Source organism: Corvus moneduloides, chromosome 7 (genome assembly GCF_009650955.1).
Source record: "Corvus moneduloides isolate bCorMon1 chromosome 7, bCorMon1.pri, whole genome shotgun sequence".
NCBI lineage: Eukaryota > Metazoa > Chordata > Aves > Passeriformes > Corvidae > Corvus > Corvus moneduloides.
The window spans coordinates 33,008,762-33,021,604 of NC_045482.1; the positions used below are offsets into that span (position 1 = coordinate 33,008,762).

General features: G+C 38.3%; 1 protein-coding gene across 1 annotated transcript in view; it reads right to left on the reverse strand.

Annotated features, from left to right (window-relative positions):
• The window catches only part of TMEM163 (transmembrane protein 163), a 96,490-nt gene that overhangs the window by 77,450 nt on the left and 6,197 nt on the right, over positions 1–12,843 (reverse strand). The window lies entirely within an intron of this gene.

A 12,843-nucleotide genomic window follows, 5' to 3' on the forward strand; every position in this document is an offset into this window, starting at 1 on the left:
GATTAACCCGTAGACCCAACAGATGCACTGCTAGCACGTAATCTTCTATCCCTCAGAACTCCTCTGTGTGTCTTCCCTACTTCCCATCCCCATCCTCAAATGTCATACAGGACTTCAGTAGCTGTCAAGATAAGGCAAGACAACAATCCTTTTGTAGCTCTTCCTCAAATCATCTACCTGAAGTTCCTCTCCATGCTAAGCACTGGAATAACATGTATAAGAGGCCCAGAAAAGAACACACCATCACAGGAACATGTCCTTTAAACAAGTGAGGTGCATTTGGCCATGAAAAATTTATTTCATCACTGATAAGCACTATCTACCCTAATTTTTAAACAAGCTTAACACAGCACTGGGGGTGCTTTTTTATGTTGTCTAAGTCAGTACCATATTTAAGAAACCTTTTCTCCTGTACTACAGAAGCTGGCTTATTATTTTGCCTTGGTTTTTTGCAAAAGCAAAATTTAGCAAGGTCTTTTACTGCTCAGCAGAAACCTGCATTGCAGCAGGTAGCCTATGCAGAAAATGTGCACAGTACCCAGGCAGGGTAACAAATCACCAACTCACTAAACTCCAGTGTGCCTTACGGTCACTGCAGAACAGCATTTATTTCACAGTGAACTCTAAACACACCAGGGGGAGATATAAAGGGAAACTTCATATGCGGAGAGCTGTTCATTATGGTTCTAAGACAACATGGAAAGACTGACTTTTCCATTCTATAATAGATGAATGCAAACTTCCAGCCACCTACAAAAACCATCAGGGACACCATTCTGCTTGACACTGTTCACATTGACAGACTTCCTTATCCTTCACAAATGGATTTTTGCTTATTTTTTCAGCTACAAGGGCTAGGGAGACATCCTCCAGCACCATAGCAATGTCCAGGGACATATATTTCACTTTGCCCTGTCCTGCCCTGAAAAATATTCACAGCTCAGTTACAAATTACCAGCAGATTCTTACAGAGTAGTAAATGCAGTGACCAATCTGTCTAGATATTCTGTGAATGATGTAACTTACCTAGTTTTAGACTGCCACAGCTGAGACAGCCAGACCTCAAATATCTGTTCAACTCTTGACAATATTTTTTAAAAAACCCAAAAAAGTAGAAAAGACAAAAGAGGAAAACATTTGGTAACCTCATGGAATCCAACTGCACTTTTTATGCAGCTTTCAAACCTTACTTTTGAACTCTGGACTGCTGAGCTTTGTTACAAAAACCTCTGGCTCAGTTTTTCCCAAAAAGAGAAAAAAGTACATGCAACAAACCCAGCACAGCCTTACAAAAAATAACATCAGACATGAAAAGTTACGCTGAACGTCACGTCAAACAGACACGTGGAAAAATAGGTCCTTCCTTGAGAACCAAGGCCTCACTAATGTGTTCCAGACAACTGTCAGTAGTTGAAGCCATCTTACTTGCTGCTTGAAGATACTTTCAAATTTTTTAAACTGCCATCCTCTGTAAGGATTTCCTCCTCGATCTCAAGAACTTAATGCACTTAGAACTCAAGGCAGGTTATTTGCTAGCATTCTCCTGTCTTTTTTATTTCTCAGTGGTATTCATTTGACAGCAGTTTCAAGTTGTGAAAGCTCTTTCTGACATCTATCTGACCAATGAAAACTGTTACTCAAAGAGAGAGAACGAACATAAGCTTGCCAGCACCGAAAAACCAATGTTAATAACATTAACCTTTCTCTACCACCTACAAAAGAGAGAAGAAAAAAAAGAAAAAGCAGAAAAATAGAAGATTCCAGCCCCTAAGTACTTCAGGGACCTTGAGAGGCCCTGCCTCAAAAAGTGAAGCTATTCCACCAACAGCCACCACTCTATGCACCTGCCCAACCCTCTCCTCTTACTCTAAATTGTCTCTAAATTGTTCCAGCCAAACAGTAACTGGATTAACAGTGTCACCAAAATGCACTAGGAGTAACACCACATTCCTCAAAACCCACCAGCCCAAAACACATCACTCAACTGTAAAGTTACCACCACGCAGGCATCAAGAAGTCAAATACATCTGAAGGCATTCAGTACATTGCAGCATTAGAAATTCTGTGATCTTGAAACAGCTTTCACAAGTTAAACCACAACAAACTCTGGAAACTATCCCCCAAATCAGTAGGTCTAATACTGAGATCGAGCAGCCAGCAATGCCCTCCTACAACTGCACATATAAAATTCAGAGCATGTTGTCACTCTGAAACACTCAGGATGCATATAAACGTGTCAGCTACTATATAGCAAAACACTCCAAATTTTGGCAGAAAAATCAGTTGCCTTTTCATTTATCAAAGCCTGATGTGGGCAGATGGAGAACAAGCTTATGGCAGTAAAATCATTTTCCCAAAGCCGCAAAGAAAGCTTGGGCTATGCCCAGGATTAGAATAGTCCCTGGAGCAAATTCTTGGCCCAGCCTCTGTGAACCTAGCAGGATCTGAGTTGCTGTTAATTCACCTTTTTTCCCGTGTTTAAAAATGCTTGTAAGAGTTAAGACAGACTGCCTTAAGCAAATATTTCCTCACAAACTGAGAAACAAGTTACTACCAAAAAACCAAGGAAATGCTAAACAGAGAGGCAGTCCTGAAAACACCTCACTACAAGTTCATCCTATCATTTGCCATATGCTTTAGGGACGGATGCTTATTCGTTTCAAATTGAAATAAACCCATGGAAGTCAACAAATCTATGGCCTCCAGCTAAAGACCTGTCCCTATAAATTACCTCAAGTGTATTCAGGCAATTTCAAGCCTAAAGATTCCATAAGCCATTAAACATTACTTGCAACATTATCCCTTAAATCACAGTCTTGTTTTCATCCTCCAGATGTTTCTCAGCAGGCAAATGTACACACGATAACCCAATGAGTGTCTCTTAGTGGGAGAGTAACAGGAAATTTCCCTTTGAGTAGGGTTTGCTCAAATGGCAGGACCCAAAATACAAAAATGGAATCCTTTTTCTGCCCACTTCTCAGCATTAGATGTTTGTGGGTTTGGTTTTTTGACACATTCACAGGCAGTAACTATGGGTTTCCCACAATCAGAACTCATATGGTAAAGGGCTCGTAACTATGATTTTTACCTCTTTAACTAAAAATCTTTACAATTTAATTTGCTGACCTATTTTTTCACAGCTAGAGAGAATTGTTAAATGATCTCTCCTTTTCTTGTTGCAGGCAATTACACGCAGAAATACCAAGTCATGCTAAATGAAAGGGAGACACAGTTTACTATTAGTTTTCGATGTGCCACAGAAATGAGCAGATGAATTGGCTCTTTTGGGTACTATTAGTTCCACGTAGTTAGACATTACAGCCTGATATATGTTAGCCACGGCAGCAAGTCAGAGAATAGTGATGTCTATCAATTTGGGAGGTACACAATAATCCTCTGGGCTTACACACAGCCCTGTTTTACACAACAAGCTGAGACTGATGCCTTACATCTGTCTTTCTTATTCCTGGCAGCACGCTCCAGCACACATGCAAATTGATCCCCATAAACCAGTGCTGTACAGGCTGTCTCAAGCTGTTGAGCAGTTTTCTCACAACCCCTGAGCCATGTATTTAGGAAGTGATCTGCCACCACTACAATCACCATCAGTTTTGTCTCTGGCTTCCATGGCGTTGGCCAGATATGATGCTGGCTCTGCCCTGTGCTTTCCATGGACCTGTTAGCAACACTTAATTCACACTAAACGTGAATTTAACATCAACATTTCAAGTATATCTTAATCTGTCTATCGTTCCCTACCAAAATGGGAAAGCATGGTGATACTTTTATTTTCCCCAGCTATGCATCCCAGCTGACACTGCAGGCTCCATTTCTATCCTATTAAATCTCCCACTGAACAATAATAAATCTTTCTTCTAAGTTTTTGTTTTCAGAGCCTGGGGAAATACTGTCATTCTTTGGCCTTAAATTGTTTCACTAAAGAATGTGATCTGTGGACGGTGCACTTAGATGCGTATTTTCTTTGTTTTGGCATATCGAGAAGATACATTGTACTTAGTAATTCCTTGAAGCATAATCTTTAATAGCAGAAGATAAACAATCCTCGTATCTGATGAGAAAACTTCATTAGGATTCAGCCAAGGATCCTGTTCTGCAGTAGACATTACTCGTTCTCAGCATCACACCGGGCAAAAAAAATGGCTCAGAGATCTCTCCAGAAAGGAGAGCTTGTGGTGCAAGTGCCAAAAGCCACTTATCCTGCAACAGTTCCTGGAAGGCAGATGCCTCTTGTCTACCTATTTTTATGGTATCTGTCAGACTATCCCACTTCCTCTGCAGTTCTTCTGTCTAGCAAAATACCAGCTGGTTATTTCTGGTCATTCTTTGACTAAGCACTGACTAATCTGCTTCTTCGAACTCTGAAGATAAGCTCCTCTGTCCCTTCTTCTGCAATATCCAGAGATAAAAGAACAGTAATGGGTCATACATGAAAGTCAGAAAAGATACATAGGAGCTCTTTATGGTTTTCCTGAAGAAGACTGCTTTGCAAATGAAGGTTAGTGTCCATTAAAAGTTATCTTTTCTTTCCCAATCTCCAGACATTTTGTTTCAGTCTTTGCCAAAGACTATGGTAATGTTTATTTGTACCAAACTAATTTGACCAGGTTGTACCACCCTTTTAGCACAATGTATCAAAGTTTCCCAATCTTTAGATTTATCAAACTGGATTTTTAACACGATGAGTGTTAATACGCCTCCCCTCACAAGGTGGCATGGCATGTGACCAGTAGGAGGACCCAGGACACGAGGTTTATGCTCTTGCTGGTGGCATTTTCAGAAACCAAAGAGTCCTTCAGCTCAGACTGGGTTATTGACCTCAGCAGGGGTGGTGCCACCTATTCACACAACCTCACCCTCTGTTGCAGTAGATTTTCTCTGCTAACACTCTGTGTATCCCCCCCAGTCTCCCAGATGCTCCCATTTCTCTCCAAGCATTAGCATGGCTTCACATCCAGCAGCAAGGTATGGAGCTGCTGGGAGCTCGAGTGTAGGTGAAAGAACACATATTTTTAATGAGATTATTTTCCTAAGCCCTCCTAAAGCGCAGGTTTAACAAAATAAGTCATTTACAAATAAAATTCTGTACTGAGAAAGTATTAGAATCTAACAAATTTTAACTTTCAAAGAAAGGAACTCAAACAATGTTACTGAAAAATCACAGAAAATAAGTGCCAAAAAGGAAACACCAGGCACTATCAACCTCCCCAGTAAAGCAAAAGTTATAATGTTACTAAAAAAATTAAATCAGGTACAAGTTTACATTTTGTTGCTTACATTTTGTTGCATAATAAGTTAAAAAACATTAATACTTTAAAATTTTTAAATTTCTGGCAGAAAACCTAAGGAGAAGAAAGCTGTGCACTAATTTTCATTACTTTCACTGCTGCCCATGAAGTTTCAATCCAGTAGTGATTTAAGAACTCAGAAAATTCAAACAATAAAGTGAAACTACACAAGGAATATTAAACATATATTTTCTATCATTAAGATTGATTTTCAGCTCCAGATACAAAGAATTACAAGTTCACCTTTGCCAATAAGCAAAGTGCATTTTTAAATTGGGAGAGCAGAGAAAATATGAAATGATCTATGAAAACCAAATTCTACTGGTATATCAGGCATTCATAAAGAAATTTGTTAACACATCCATGCCTTTGCACAAGCCTGCAACATCTGAGGTACTGTTTTATGGAACTGATACTACAGCAACTGGTTGAAAATACATTTGATTTTTCAGACTGCAGTGATGGTCCTTCAAAGGGCAGATGTACATCCACTTATGTGATGCAGCAAACACAGCAAGAGCAACAACTGAGACTTGTACTAGAGGATCATTTATTTTCAATTTTATACATAAAATTCAAGCAGGGTTTTTATGGACAACACTTAACACCAATCACATGCAATAAACTCAATATTACTTTTTTTTCCCCTAACTATTTTCATGTGCTTTTAGTCAAGATACACATTTTTCACTCACTACAAGCTAGGGATGGCTGTAAGGCATATCATTCCCACACCACCCAGTTAGCACCAAGTGGTCTGCCTAAAACCCTCCCCATTCAGAGTTAAATTCTTTTCCCATAAGAAAAATTAACCCCCTACATACACCTGTCTCTAATGGCACAGTAGAATTCTCTCAGGGATAGGAGTAGGATCCATGACATCCATACAATTACTCAACAGTAATTACACCTAGTTACTTACACTTATTTGTATATTGAACCTTGCTACACAACTGTATTCTCATAGTTGGAACCTCTGAACCATCAAACACAGAGCTGCCTTTGACAGAATCTGAGCAGGGATCTGATGGCAAAACCGAAAACCAAATTTCAAGTGCCTAAAATGCCCTGCTATAGTTTAAATATAACAGATATTACATATGTTACATAACACAGATGTTAATTCATTTGAAGGATATTACCATTCTTACTGGTCTAAATATTGCACAGACTTATTTCAATCTTTTCCACACAAAATAAACCCCAACAAAACCTTGGAAAGGAAAAATAAAACAACAAAGGAAACCGTGACTGTGATTATTACACTAAGTAGCCTAGACAGTGTACTTGCACATTCCTCATTCTTCATGAAGTCGTGTTATGGTGCTAGTTTTCCCTCATCATCAGAACCCTGTTTTAATTTCAAAATTCTTTGCAATGATCTTCTCTCATGAGGAAAGAATAAGTACTTAACAAAAGGAATTATTAAATTGCAATTTTCTAATGCAAAAATACAACAGGCTAGTATGTTTTAAAGGTTAGCATTTAAACACAAACTTAGCTGTTTTAACAAACTTCCACCACCGCAACAATTTTTTAATTTTTTGCTGTTCAAATCCATTATATCATTATCTAGCCTGTTCTAGATTCCACAGACTTCTACCATCATTTTGCCTGCCAGCTAAGGAAAAGATTTCATGAAGTGTGAAGCACTGCAGATTTTAGACCCACACTTCTGCTCAACAGCTATCAGTCTTGAACTTGACATCCATATGTTATTTTCTCCTCCCAAGAAAGTCACTTAGAGCTTTGAATGCCTGAAAAAAAAAAAGTAGACTCTGGCCTCTCATTTCATTTCCAGTGAATGAAAATTGCATTTTGTTGTTATTAAGCACAGATTGACCTATACAAAAGGCTGTCTTCTGCCAGTGCTGCACAGCAATGGATTTTTTGTCCTTTAGATTTTATATGTAACACAGTTAGGACCAAACTCTATTTTCTACTGTAGTGGTGCAGCTGTAACAAGGATGACAGGGAAGCACAAGTGTCACCAATATCAGAACTCTACCTTGGGAATTTGAGTTCCATATTTCATTAACACTTCTGTGAGACCACAGCCCTGAAGCATCTGTCTTTTTGTAATTGATGTAATTAAACATCCTGAGAAACATGCAAAATGAGGGCTCTGCATACTATCATGGAGGAGCTTTATTCTGTATTTAGTCTTTACTTGGTTTTAAGTGTTTGCATGGGACTTGAAATGTAACCTTCTGAATAAATGTAATGTGCTCTACTCAAGAAAAAAAAATCTAAAAAAAAAAAATCTCTTCCCAGGTCTTTAGGAGTGACAAATGCAATTCTGTATAATTCCTGAAAGACAAAACACAAAAACCAAGACTTTTCACATTTTCAGTGATCCTGGAGAGTTCTGTTTAGGTTCTCAGATGAGACACTATAAACCCAGCCTGAGTGCTGAATGCCCATCATTTGTCTGAAATTCAGTGACCTTTAAAGGATTAAATATCCAAACTAAAGAGCTTCAGAACCATGACCCTTCCCCTACATTTTTTATTAGTAGTGTTATTATGATTCACAGCTGTGCCCAGGGTATACTAAGTATTGTGCAAACATCAGGGAAAGCCCGCATATATTTAATTTTTCAGCATGAATAGGAATGGGCCACAGAGAAAATTATATATTTGTCAATAAATTAATATAGTCGCTCCCCATCTCAGTTGCCTGAGCAGTAGGTCTGAGATGAGGAGTGACAGATTACATCAGTACATCCATGTGTGAGCATCCAGAGGACAACACCTTCATTTGCTCAATGTTTGTCCCATGTAACTTCATTTGCATGCACCAGAGTGGAGGAAAACCAGGAATCATGTCCTACAGCTAACCCATTTGAGACTTTATGACTCAGTGTAGTCATTCCAATAACAAAAGTGGACCTGGATACAGAATTTCTAAGTTTGTTGGCATTTATAACTGTTAGAATCTGAGTTAGCATAAAGCATTAATCTGAAAGCAAGACATACCCTGAAATTTGTAAGCATATGCACCATAGATTTCAAACAAAATGCCTCTCAGTGTGTGGAAGCTCCCTATGATAAATCATTTTTCAGCAGTTCATTCTGAAACACAAATAGTTTTTTATATAAAATCAGAATGTCAGTGTCTGCATTTACATTTAATATCTTATCCATGGGCCAACAGCTAATCCTGTGAAATACTCCCGCTCACAGAATTCTACCTATTGAATTTCCACCTGAGATTTGATACAGATAAATGGAATTCACCTTCTCAAAATACCAGCACCTCTTACTACATCAGATTAAACACTTACCAGGATCTGACCTTTTGCTGCACTCAGTTAATTTCTGTACAGCTGAGCCTTACCTGTGCCTGTGGTGAGCTGAAAGGAGGGATGTCCAGAGCAGCCCTGAGCACCCACCTGCCTGCAATATTTCCCCTGCAAACAGTTCTGTCCCTCTCCCAGGGAGCAGGGCCGATGCAGACCTGCCCTGGCCACGCTGGGACAGGCTTCACAAAGCTCACATTTACATTCTAAATCTTCTCTCAGTCTCCGACTACAAAGAAAGCCTTCAGTGCAGAATTTGGTCTATACATTGTTTTGATGTATTGATGTGACTCCTCCATTCACTGTGAAACAATTTTGGCTAATCAGATCAGGAAGATGAATGAACACGCTGCTTTCTGTGAATCGCAAGTCTACACTGGACAAAAAATACCAGACAGAACGAGCTTGTTTTCTGCTTTGACAATATTATCAGAGATTAGCTGCCTGAGTAGAAACTGAACTGTAACAGCAGAAGCTGTATTTGTATATTTTTCAAAATTATGCTTTAGTAACATAAATGTCAAGAAAATAAGAATAATGGGTTTCAAAGCACCAGAGTTCCATTCCACCTGTTCTCTATCATGATTCTTAAACTAGGCTCAGTATGAACACAAAATACTGCAGCTACAGAAAGAAATAATAGTTGTTATTATTAAATGACTGCAGCCTTATACTACACAGATATACACTGCAAAAAAAGGAAAAGATGTTCATATTCTGTTATCATTCTTTATTCTGTTATCATTCTTTGCTTATATTACTGTAATCCAGAAATAATTATGTTAGAATTATTATTCTGGCACTTACTTGGGGTGCTAAGGAATAATTTAATGTTCATTTTAATAAGCTTTATCATGCTCAGACTCTGTTTATTGCAATATATTTATAACAATGTAAATCCACTCTTGATGAGAATTCTACAAGCATGCATATTTCAGGCAGCATCTAAATGAAGAGCAAAATGAATTTGTTCACCAGGTATTGATTAGCATTTGATCATAAAAGTATTGCACAAAAAAAAACCAGTGCCAGAATATTTTGAGAACACCAAATTTTCAGCCACTAAAGATGATACATGGGGCTCCACTGACCTCAAGAATCTCATACATTTAAGTCTATAGAGATTTTACTGAAGCCTTGTGCAATTTCATGCTGGAGAGCAACATCTGCAACAGCTCTCAGAGCCATGAGACCACAGTAGTTACCACAGAGTGCAGGAGCTGCGTTGGAGATGGCAGCTGGAACTTCCAAACAGTCTTTTACAAATACAGCATTTCTGTAGTAAAATTAAGTTTATTAAGTACTAATGATAGTAAGAGATCTGTTCTTTCAGCTATTTGGAAAAGCTGATTTCATGGTCTAAGCCCTACTAGTCAATATTAGTGAATGGAAGGTGACAACTTCATTTTCCTTTAAGCAGTCATTCTGCTCCATACCCAGCCTAGCCTGGTTCAGCTTTGCAAACCCAGACACCAAACACGGTCTGGTGTACACATCAGCATTTCGTCTTCTCTGTTGCACTATCTCAGGCCACAAAAGAGCCCATCTCAGAGACAATACATATCACATACCTGTTTTGCAGCAAATATATGACATATAGATATAGGCATATCACAACTGTAATTTCTGCACTTTTATAATACTCCATACACAGGTTCTTTCTAACAGTAAGTCTAACATACAGAGCTCAGACCACTGAGGGCATTAGCACTCTCTACAGTTCCCTGAAAGGAGGTTGTAGTGAGGTGGGAGTCACTCTCTTCTCCCAGGCAACAAGCGACAGGATGAGAGGACGGCCTCAAGTTGTGCCAGGGGAAGCTTAGATTAGATATTAGAAAAAATTTAATCTCTGGAAGTCTGGTCAGGCCCTGGAACAGGCCGCACAGGGAAGTGGTGGAATCATCATCTCTGGAAGTGTTCAAAAAATGTGTGAATGTGGCACTTAGGGACACGGTTTAGTCATGAACCTGACAGTGCTGGGTTAACAATCAGACTCGATGATCCTAGAGACCTTTGCCAACCTTAAAATTTTATGATTCTATGATTTCAAGCCTCATTTCCCATAGATCATTACCTAATAAGGAAGATACTTTATGTATTCAAATCAACATGAGATTTTTCAATCTCTTTTAAAATTACCAAGTGAAAGGTCAGAGTTCAACTAGGGCAGCGTCATAATCCCACCAAAAGAAAACACCGCATACCAGTCAAGATAAACCATTCCAACTTACTCAAATGCTGGCAAAATATAGTGTTGGAGGCAACTGCTAGCCTTAAAGTAAAGGGTGGGGAGTGGACCACAAAAAAGGAAAGGAAGTTTTGTTACAAACACTTGTTTGGAAAAGGAGGCTCCTGCACCTCTTCCCTATTCTCCACATGGGCATCATTCCCCTCAGTGTTTTTCCTACCTTTCATGTCCTCCATTCCTTCAAGTACAGTTATCAAATAACATCAGATATATATATATATATATATCAGTTATCAGACTATATCATGTGGGATACACTTGCAAGAAAGTATTTTGAAACCTATAAATAAAACAGAAATTTAAATGAGGAATTTATGGGGGAGTCAGGAAGAGCAGTGAGAATAGTCAGTGTAGCCCCACAATTACCACAACAAGTCCCCGTTTTTCACTGAAATGGAACCTCAGGGCTGTATTTCTAACACTTCACCATTACAGACAGGAGGTAAAATGGAAGGAGGATGCTTTAAATAGCAGTTGTTTGCAAAGAATTGTCAGTGTCAGAAACCCCAAAATGACAATTAGACATTTCTATCAAACAGGCAGCAAACTCTGGTCACCTGGCATCTCTCCCAACTCATGGATTGGCTAGAGGAACCTGCTAAAAGGACAGCACTGAGGAAGAGAGAAGCCAGTGTGAGACAATAAAATGAGCAGAACTTCTGATTTTGCATGGGGACAGCAAGGTGATCCCAGAAGTCACTGTATTTTCCTCAAAGATTGAAAATTTGTAATAGTAAACACATGAAAAGCCCTGGCAATGCTTTTGTGGCATGTAAGTTTACTGCCAGCTACCTATTAAGAGATTCCATACAGATTTAATATGTATCTGTGTGGTGATTCCTCTTTCATTCTTTATAAATTTAGCTTCAGCAAACCATGAGGAAAGATACATTCCAAAAACATATAGTCTGCTACTGATTTCAGTAGTTCAGTGCCTGTCCCCTCCAGCTGAATATGCAGCCATAGTATATCCAGACAGGGACTACATTTTTTGCTGTTGTTTGTTTGTTTGTTTCTCTAAACACTACCAGAGTGACAAAAATAAGGAAAGAAAAAAAAATTCAGCCTAAATAATCTTTAAAAATGTTTTATATTATCCTTTTAAAAGACACAGTTTTAGTTATCTATATTACATTTAATTCTTGCAACCCTGACAAATGAACACATAAAATAAAACTAAGCCATGTCACAATACTCCCTAAAACTATAGTGCTAATAGGTAACAAAGTTATTCTGTAACATAGCATTACCTTTAGGTTGCTTCAGTAGCAAAGACAGACCACTGTATTTCCATGAAGCAGAACAAAATGGAAACTTGTTTCACTCTCTTGTTAACATTCAAATTCTTTACAGTGTCAGATTCTGCTTTTAAGTGTTCCTTCTCTTTTTTCTTATTTCTGAACCAAGGTATTGTACCTGTGTTTCCATATAAACTGCTCTGAGTAATATATGTTAAGTTTTCAGAGACCATTTGGTCAGATTTTAATCACCTCTCCTGGGAGCTGACACCAACTTCCAGCAGCAGGTCATACAATGGAGATTAGAATAACAAAAGACATGCTGCTGTGATTCCAAAAAAAAAGGGAAAAAATAATACAAGTCTGTCTTTATCAAGCTTAAGAATGGTGTTTTGAGACTTCTTTGATGTCTCCTAGACAGAGCCCTCCTTTTGTTTGTATAAAAGCATAAATTCAATCACTTCTGCTTTTTCTTTCTCTAAAACAGAGAATGTGCCACTGCAAAGATTTTGTTTCAGATTCCTTCTTTCTTTTTGTCTTTAATGTTTTACTTAATTGCCCAATATAGAAAGCTTCTATTTTGCAAATTTGCATTGAACTAAAATTTGTATTTACACAATGTTGCATTTCCTGCCATTTTGAAATAAAAGAAATATATTTCCTTTTTTTTTCCATATAAAAGTGTTTGGGGTTTAGTTTGGATTTTTTTTTCCTGCTCAAATTCTTTGTTTAAAGGTAAATGAGAAAAAT